Consider the following 7,995-nt stretch of genomic DNA (forward strand, 5'->3'; position numbering starts at 1 on the left):
AGATAATAATAATATTAAATTTTAATAATAATAAATTATTATTAAAATAATTATAACATTAATAATTTTAATAATAAAAATAATTATTTTAATAATAATAATAAATTGTAATAATAATAATAATAATTTATAATAATAACCATAATAATAATAATAATAATAATTTGTAATAATAATAATAATAATTTTTATTATTATAATAATAATTAATAATAATAATTAATAAAATAATATTAATTTATAATAATTATAATTATAATTATTATTATAATAATAATTGTTATTATTATTATATTAATAATAATTTATAATAATATAAACCTTTAAAACGTTATTGAAGTTTTTATATATAAATTATTCATTATTAATTTTGATTTTAAAAAATTAATAATATTTAAAGTAAATATTTAATTATATAATAAAATATATAATAAAAGATGGAGTTGGAATTTAAAAAAAAAAATGAATAGTTTTGATATTTTAAGAAGTGCAATGATGTTATTCTAGTTAAAGTTAAGGAGAAAGAATATTAAAGGAATAAGATTATTATTATAATAATAGTTTATTATAATAATAATAATTAATAATAATTAAAAATAATATTAATTTATAATAATAATAAATAACAGTAATTATTATTATAATTTATAAAAATAATTATAATAATAATAGTAATAATAATTATTTAAAATAATAATTATTATTTTTATTATAATAATATTAATAATAATAATAACATGATAAAGGTTAAAGTTAAAAAGAGGTTAAATGAATTAGGATTTGGATATAATAATAATTTAAAATAATAATAATAATAATAATAATTTATAATTATATTAATAATAATAATTATAATTATAATGATAATTTATAATAATAATTATAATTATAATGATAATTTATAATAATAATTAATAATAATTAATAATAATAATAATAATTCAAATAATAATAATATTTATAAGAATAATAATAACAACAATTTTTTATAATAATAATAATTTATAATGATAATAATAATTATTTTTATTATATAATAATAATAATAATAATTATTAATATAATAATTTTAATAATAATAAAAATAATTTATAATAATAATAATTATTATTATTATAATAATTTATAATAATATTAATAATTGTGATAATAATTATAATTTGTAATAATAACAATAATAATTTATAATAATTATAATTTATAATAATAATAATAATGATAATAATAATAATAATAATAATAATTTATAATAATAATAATAATGATAATAATAATAATTTGTAATAATAAAAATAATAATTTATAATAATAATAATGATAATAATAATTTATAATAATAATAATAATAATTTATAATAATTATAATAATAATAATAATTAATAATAAAAATAATTTATAATAATATTAATTTATAATAAAAAATAATAATAATTTATAATAATAATAATAATTTATAATATGAATTATAATTAATAATTAATAATAATAATAATTTATAATATTATTTATATTAATAATAATAATAATTTATAATAATAATAATGATAATAATAATAATAATTTATAATTATAATAATTATTATTATTATAATTATAATTATAATTATAAAATTAATAATAATATTAATTATTATTATTATAATATTAATAATAATTAATAATATAAAGGTGGGAGATGATTTGAGTGAAGAAATGCAAATTATTTTAGGAGATATGATGGCAAACTAATACTAAATGGATTAAGTATGATGTTTAAAATAGGTAATATGTTTAAATAAATAAAAGAATTCAATGAAAGAGAAGTAATGAGTAATGGTTGATGGTTTTGATATTGCAAAAAGTGACCCCTCTAGTGATCTAGTGATAGGTGGTGGTGAATCTGCTACATTGCCATTCCAGCATCGAGAATGGGACCCCATAAGCCCACTACTTTGACTTCGAGAATGGGACTAATTAGCCCGCTACTTTGACTTCAAAATGCAAGTCCTGGTACAAAGGCGATTCCCTCGTATTGGATACGATCGAGCTGCCTTGGCTAAGTTGATAGAGTGCCCCATTTATACCGTGAGAGTCACCCGCGCCCGACCCGGTCTGCCAGCTCTTAGTGTCTTTAAGTCCGGTTATGCGTGGTATGTGAGCGATTCTTACGAATGGAGCAACTAAGGTGTAACTCTTCCTACATATCCTTGCATCTCCCAACAAAATATATATATATATATATATATATATATATATATATATATATATATATATATATATATATATATATATATATATATATATATATATATATATATATATATATATATATATATATATATAACCCAATTAATAAAGTGATTATTAAAGTAGTTATTGTTTATAGAAAACAGATATTTATTTATTATTTACGATGAATTGTTTCATTTCTCATAACCTCCATCGTTAGAGAAAAGTAAGAGACGATTCATAGAATTGGAAGATTCAACATGTGGTAACTCAAAAGTTTTGGACAATGACATCAGATACGCTTTATATCATTTCGACTTATTGACATAGAGAATTATGAATCTTGTTTTGTAAATATTAATATAATATTTAAGATTATAGATCATGATTAAAAAAACTATCAATAATCTAGAGTAAATAATATGAATACATTTTGATATGTTAATACTATGATTATGATATAAAGAAATTGTTAATATGTTGATCTTAATATTATTTTATGAAGAAATTGTTAATCTGTTAATGTTAAAATTATGAAAAAATCACGATTTATTTAAACCGAATTTTAAGTTCCTAGTTTTAAGTTCCTAATTTTGCTTCCATTTTGCTGTTACATAAAATATAAAATAAAGTAAACAGAAGTAAGTCTTATTATTATATAAGTCTTATTATTATATATATATATATATATATATAAATAATAAATATATAATAACATAATAATAAAACTTAGTCTTATAACATAATAATAGAACTTACTTCTGTTTATTTATTATTATATATATATATATATATATATATATATAATTTGAAAAGGTTCAGATTTTATTTATTATTTATTTTATCATATAACTTTTATTTATTATATATAATAAGTAATTTTTTTAATTATTTTTACAACCGGTTATATATATATATATATTAATAAATATATATTTTATATTTATATTAAATGGGTAATAGACAGTTATTTTTTATTATTCATATATTTTATATTATTTATTAAAAATATATAATATCATTAAAGAACTTTTCATTATTTTGATAATATAAAGTTAAACCAGACAAAAAAATATTAAAAATTAAAGAATTAAAATTTTATTAAGATTGAAGGAGTTTATTATTATAAAACAAATTAATTGAAATAATATGTCACCAAAGTATCATATATTGTGAAGATTAATTTGTTAAGAATTTTAAATTATAGTATATTTTTAATTCATGAGAATATTGTAACGGCACAAAGGAAGATCAATATTGTCATTTCGGATTATATATATATATAATGATAAATATGTAATAATTATTCGTTTTTCTTATGTGGACAATATTTCGGTTCAAAGATAGAATTATTATTTGACATGATTTATTGTCAGTATTTAATCATAACACTAAATTGTCATTTATATGTTAAGATTTTTTGTCAAAAGACTAACTCTTAACGTTGTGCTAGATAATTTATTTTTTGATGGACAAATCTTAATATAAATACTAATTATATTTGGATAAAATATGTGTTTATGATTTCAGTTAATGCTTCAACTTCTTCAATATCTTCTAATGTTAATTTGATTCATGTACTGAATGGAAACAACTTTAAGGACTGGAAGGAAAATGTTTTGATTATCCTCGGTTGTATGGATCTAGATCTTGTGCTTTAGATTGATCAACCCACTATTACGGTCGAGGGTACCCTCAATGAAAAATGGGACCTTGAAAAGTGGGAAAGATCAAATTGCATGTGTTTAATGATTATCAAGCGAGAAATTCCAGAAACATTTAGAGGTGATATCTTTGAAGTTACTGATGCTAAGGAATTCATTGAGTAAATTGAGAAACATTTTGCAAAAAACGATAAAGTTGAAACTAGCACGCTTCTTGCGAGCTTAACCTCAATGAAATATAAAGGAAAAGGAAATATAAAGGAGTACATTATGGAAATGTCTCACATTGCTTCAAAACTAAAAGCATTAAAGTTAGAGCTTTCTAATGAACTGCTCGTGCATTTAGTTTTGATCTCTCTTCCTACACAATTTAACTAGTTTAAGATAAGTTATAAGTGTTAGAAGGAGAAATTGACTCTTAATGAGCCCATTTCATATTGTGTGCAAGAGAAAGAGGGATTAAAGCAAGATCGGACTGAAAGTGATCATCTAGCTTTGACAAATAACTTCAGGGATCAAAGAAATAAAAGGAAGAACCCTAAAGAAGTTGTAGGTGATCTCACACAAAAGAAACAACAAACTAAAGAAAATGAGGATTTTTGTTGTTTCTTTGGTCGGCAAACCACACACATGAAGAGGGACTGCACCAAATATCATGCGTGGCGTGCAAAGAAAGGTGACATTCTTACTTTAGTTTGCTCTGAGGTTAATTTAACTTTAGTATCGAGTAACACTTGATGGGTAGATTCTGGTGCTACTACTCACATTAGTGTTTTTATGCAGGGTTGTCTGAACTGTCGAAAACTAAGTAATGATGAAAGATTCATATTTGTGGGTGATGTCAAATCAGTTTAAGTTGAGGCTATTGGGAATTTTAGATTATTATTAAGAACTGGTTCTTATTTGGATTTGAAAGACACTTTTGTTGTACTGTCTTTTAGACAGAATTTGGTTTCTATTTTTGTTTTGGACAAATTTGGTTTTTGTTGTTTATTTGGGACTAGTCAGTTTAATCTTTCTTTAAATTCAAGTATTATTGCAATTGTTTCTTTGTCGGTTTATGATAATCTATATTTACTTGATACAGTTTCCTCATATAATGAAACTTTGCATACAAGTACAAGCGGTACTAAAAGAAAATTAACAATTGAGAATTCTGCATCAATGTGGCACAAACGTTTAGGTCATATATCTAAACACAGAATTGAAAGGCTTGTAAGTGATGGAATTCTTGATTCCCTTGATTTTTCTAATTTTGAGGTTTGTGTTGGATGTATTAAGTGAAAGAAAACAAATTTAAGAAAATTGGGTGCCAATAGAACTACAAACGTCTTAGAACTCATACATACTAATGTATGTGGGTCATTCCCTACGACCTCTTGGAATGGTCAACGATATTTTATTTCGTTCATAGACGATTATTCAAGATATGGTTACCTATACCTCATAAGTGAGAAGTCCCAAGCATTGGACGTTTTTAAGGCATACAAAGCTGAGATAGAAAATCAGCTTGGTAAGAGAATTAAGGTCGTCAGATCTGACCATGGTGGTGAATACTATGGTCGATATGATGGATCAGGAGAACAACGTTCAGGACCATTTGCTAAATTCCTAGAGGAATGTGGAATTGTACATCAATACACTACGTCAGGTTCTCCTAGCATGAATGGTGTATCTAAGAGACGAAATAGAACTTTTAAAGATATGGTAAGAAGTATGATTTCTCATTCTACTTGACTTGAATCTCTTTGGGGAGAAGCAATACAGACTGCAGCTTATATTCTCAATAGAGTTTCAACTAAAGCAACAACTAAAACTCCTTATGAGCTTTGGACCGGTAAAAAGTCAGTCTTAAAACATTTTCATATTTGGGGATGTCCAGCAGAAGCAAGGCCTTATAAGCCCCATGAAAAGAAATTGGACTTCAAAACAGTTTGTTGTTACTTTATTGGTTATTCTGAGAAATTAAGGGGTTACAAGTTTTTTTTTCCTAGGAATAGAACTATTTTTAAGACGAGAAATACAGTGTTCTTTGAAGATTTTGAGTTTGAGGGGAGAGATGCTAAGGAATTTGTATTTGAAGAGGAATTTGGTCAAATTCCAAATATTGTTATTGATGATAATCATGAAGCAATTCCAGAACTTCAAGACATGAATACAAATCTTCCCATTGAAAATGAGGTAAGCATTTTTGAAGAACAAACTCAACCGTCTCAAGAACAAGTACCATTACGAAGATCCACAAGAGAAAGGAGAAAGAATTGTCTACATGTTCACATCAAGAGTAAGAATTGTGTTGGAAAAAAATGAATAACTTTGATATTAATTTGTTATGTACAACGTTAAGATAAAGGACATACAAATACTTAGGACAAGTACAGAGAAGATGTTTATTCTAATGATAAGGATAACTTAAGAAAATGATAGTAAAATTATGTCAAATATTTATATGTAGAGTTTACTGAAACATGGAGAAAATGAATGAAAAATGTGTGAAGAAATAATGAAAATAAAGTAGAAATATAGAGACATGCTTACAATGATATTGATGTTATGAATGACCATTAAATGAAAAAATGTTTGATGATTTAATTTGTTGATAAAAATGTTGTTTCGAACAAATTATTAAAAATTTTGAATAAATTTTATTTATAAGATTTAAATATTTTGATCAATTTATTATTTAATAGTTAAATATTTTTTTTAGGTTATCAGTTTATAATGGTTTAACAATTTCAGTCTTAATAGAGATTTATATAAATTGATTATTAAAAATAATATTAAACTATAAAATAATAAATTATTATAAATATTTTAAATTTTATAAATACAAATTATTCAAAATAAATATTTATCTCACTTCTAACATTAAAATTGTCTAAATCATACATACCATAGTCATCTATTTTTACTTGTTATTTTTCATCACAGACATTGATTGAAAAAGGAAAAAATAAAAAAATAAAAATATTTTTTCATTTTTTAACCATCAAATTCTTACCTGTCATTCTTTCTTTCAAATAATTTCTTTTAATTAAAATATATTTTTTCAGCCATTAATTTGTGACAAGTCATTCTTTCTTTCAAATAATTTCTTTTAAATTAAAATATTTTTTACTCAATCTTCATATTTATTAGATATACGTAACATTGAAAAAAAAATAAAAAAAATTGAGAAATTCAAAATTGACTATATACCTGATACTACCAATAAATTGTTGATTTGAAAAAATAAGGTAATTCAAATAGACCTAATTAATAGATGGGTTGATATATTAAAATAGAAAATAAAAAAAAATTTAATTAAAATATATATAATGAGACAGAAAATAAAAAAAAAATAAAATTATTATTATTATTTAATTTATGAATGAGTGTATTTTCAATATATATATATATATATAATAAATAAATAAAATGAGTGCATTATAGTGTTATTATATATAATGAATAAAATGAGTGATTATGAATAATTTTTATATTTAATATTAAATATTTATTTATTTTTATATAAAATATTTATAATATTCATAATAATACTATATAATATATATAATTAACATTTAATATTTAATATGATTATTAAACTCACAATCATATCAAATTATAAATTAAAATGAATTTCTCTTTTATTTATAATATATATATTTTCTAATTTATTTTTATTTTCTCTCTTATCCTATATATTTTTTCCTAAATAATAATCATATATATATAATATATATATATATATAATTATATAATATGAACTCTCACCTATTTATAATATATATTTCCTAAATAATTTTCTTTTTTCTCTTCTATTTTTAGAATATATTTTTTAGATTATTTTTATTTTTATTTTCTCTCTCGATTTAATTTTTTATAATAGTGAGATAAATATGGGACGATGGCAAACATGCTCCCCTACAGAATTGCATGCTCTCTAAGATTTAGCCATGCAAGAAAGTACGTACGGACACACGATTCTACTCTTTTAATATAAACCCTAGATGCCACGTCATATACCATGAAGGACAAAATACTTGAAACGACACACGTGTTCCACCAGGTCATGCAACATCAAGGACAAAATGGTACACATACTTGTCCTATGATCTACATTTTCTATAAAAAAAACAA

The sequence above is a fragment of the Impatiens glandulifera genome, chromosome 1, assembly GCF_907164915.1.
Source record: "Impatiens glandulifera chromosome 1, dImpGla2.1, whole genome shotgun sequence".
Classification (NCBI taxonomy): domain Eukaryota; kingdom Viridiplantae; phylum Streptophyta; class Magnoliopsida; order Ericales; family Balsaminaceae; genus Impatiens; species Impatiens glandulifera.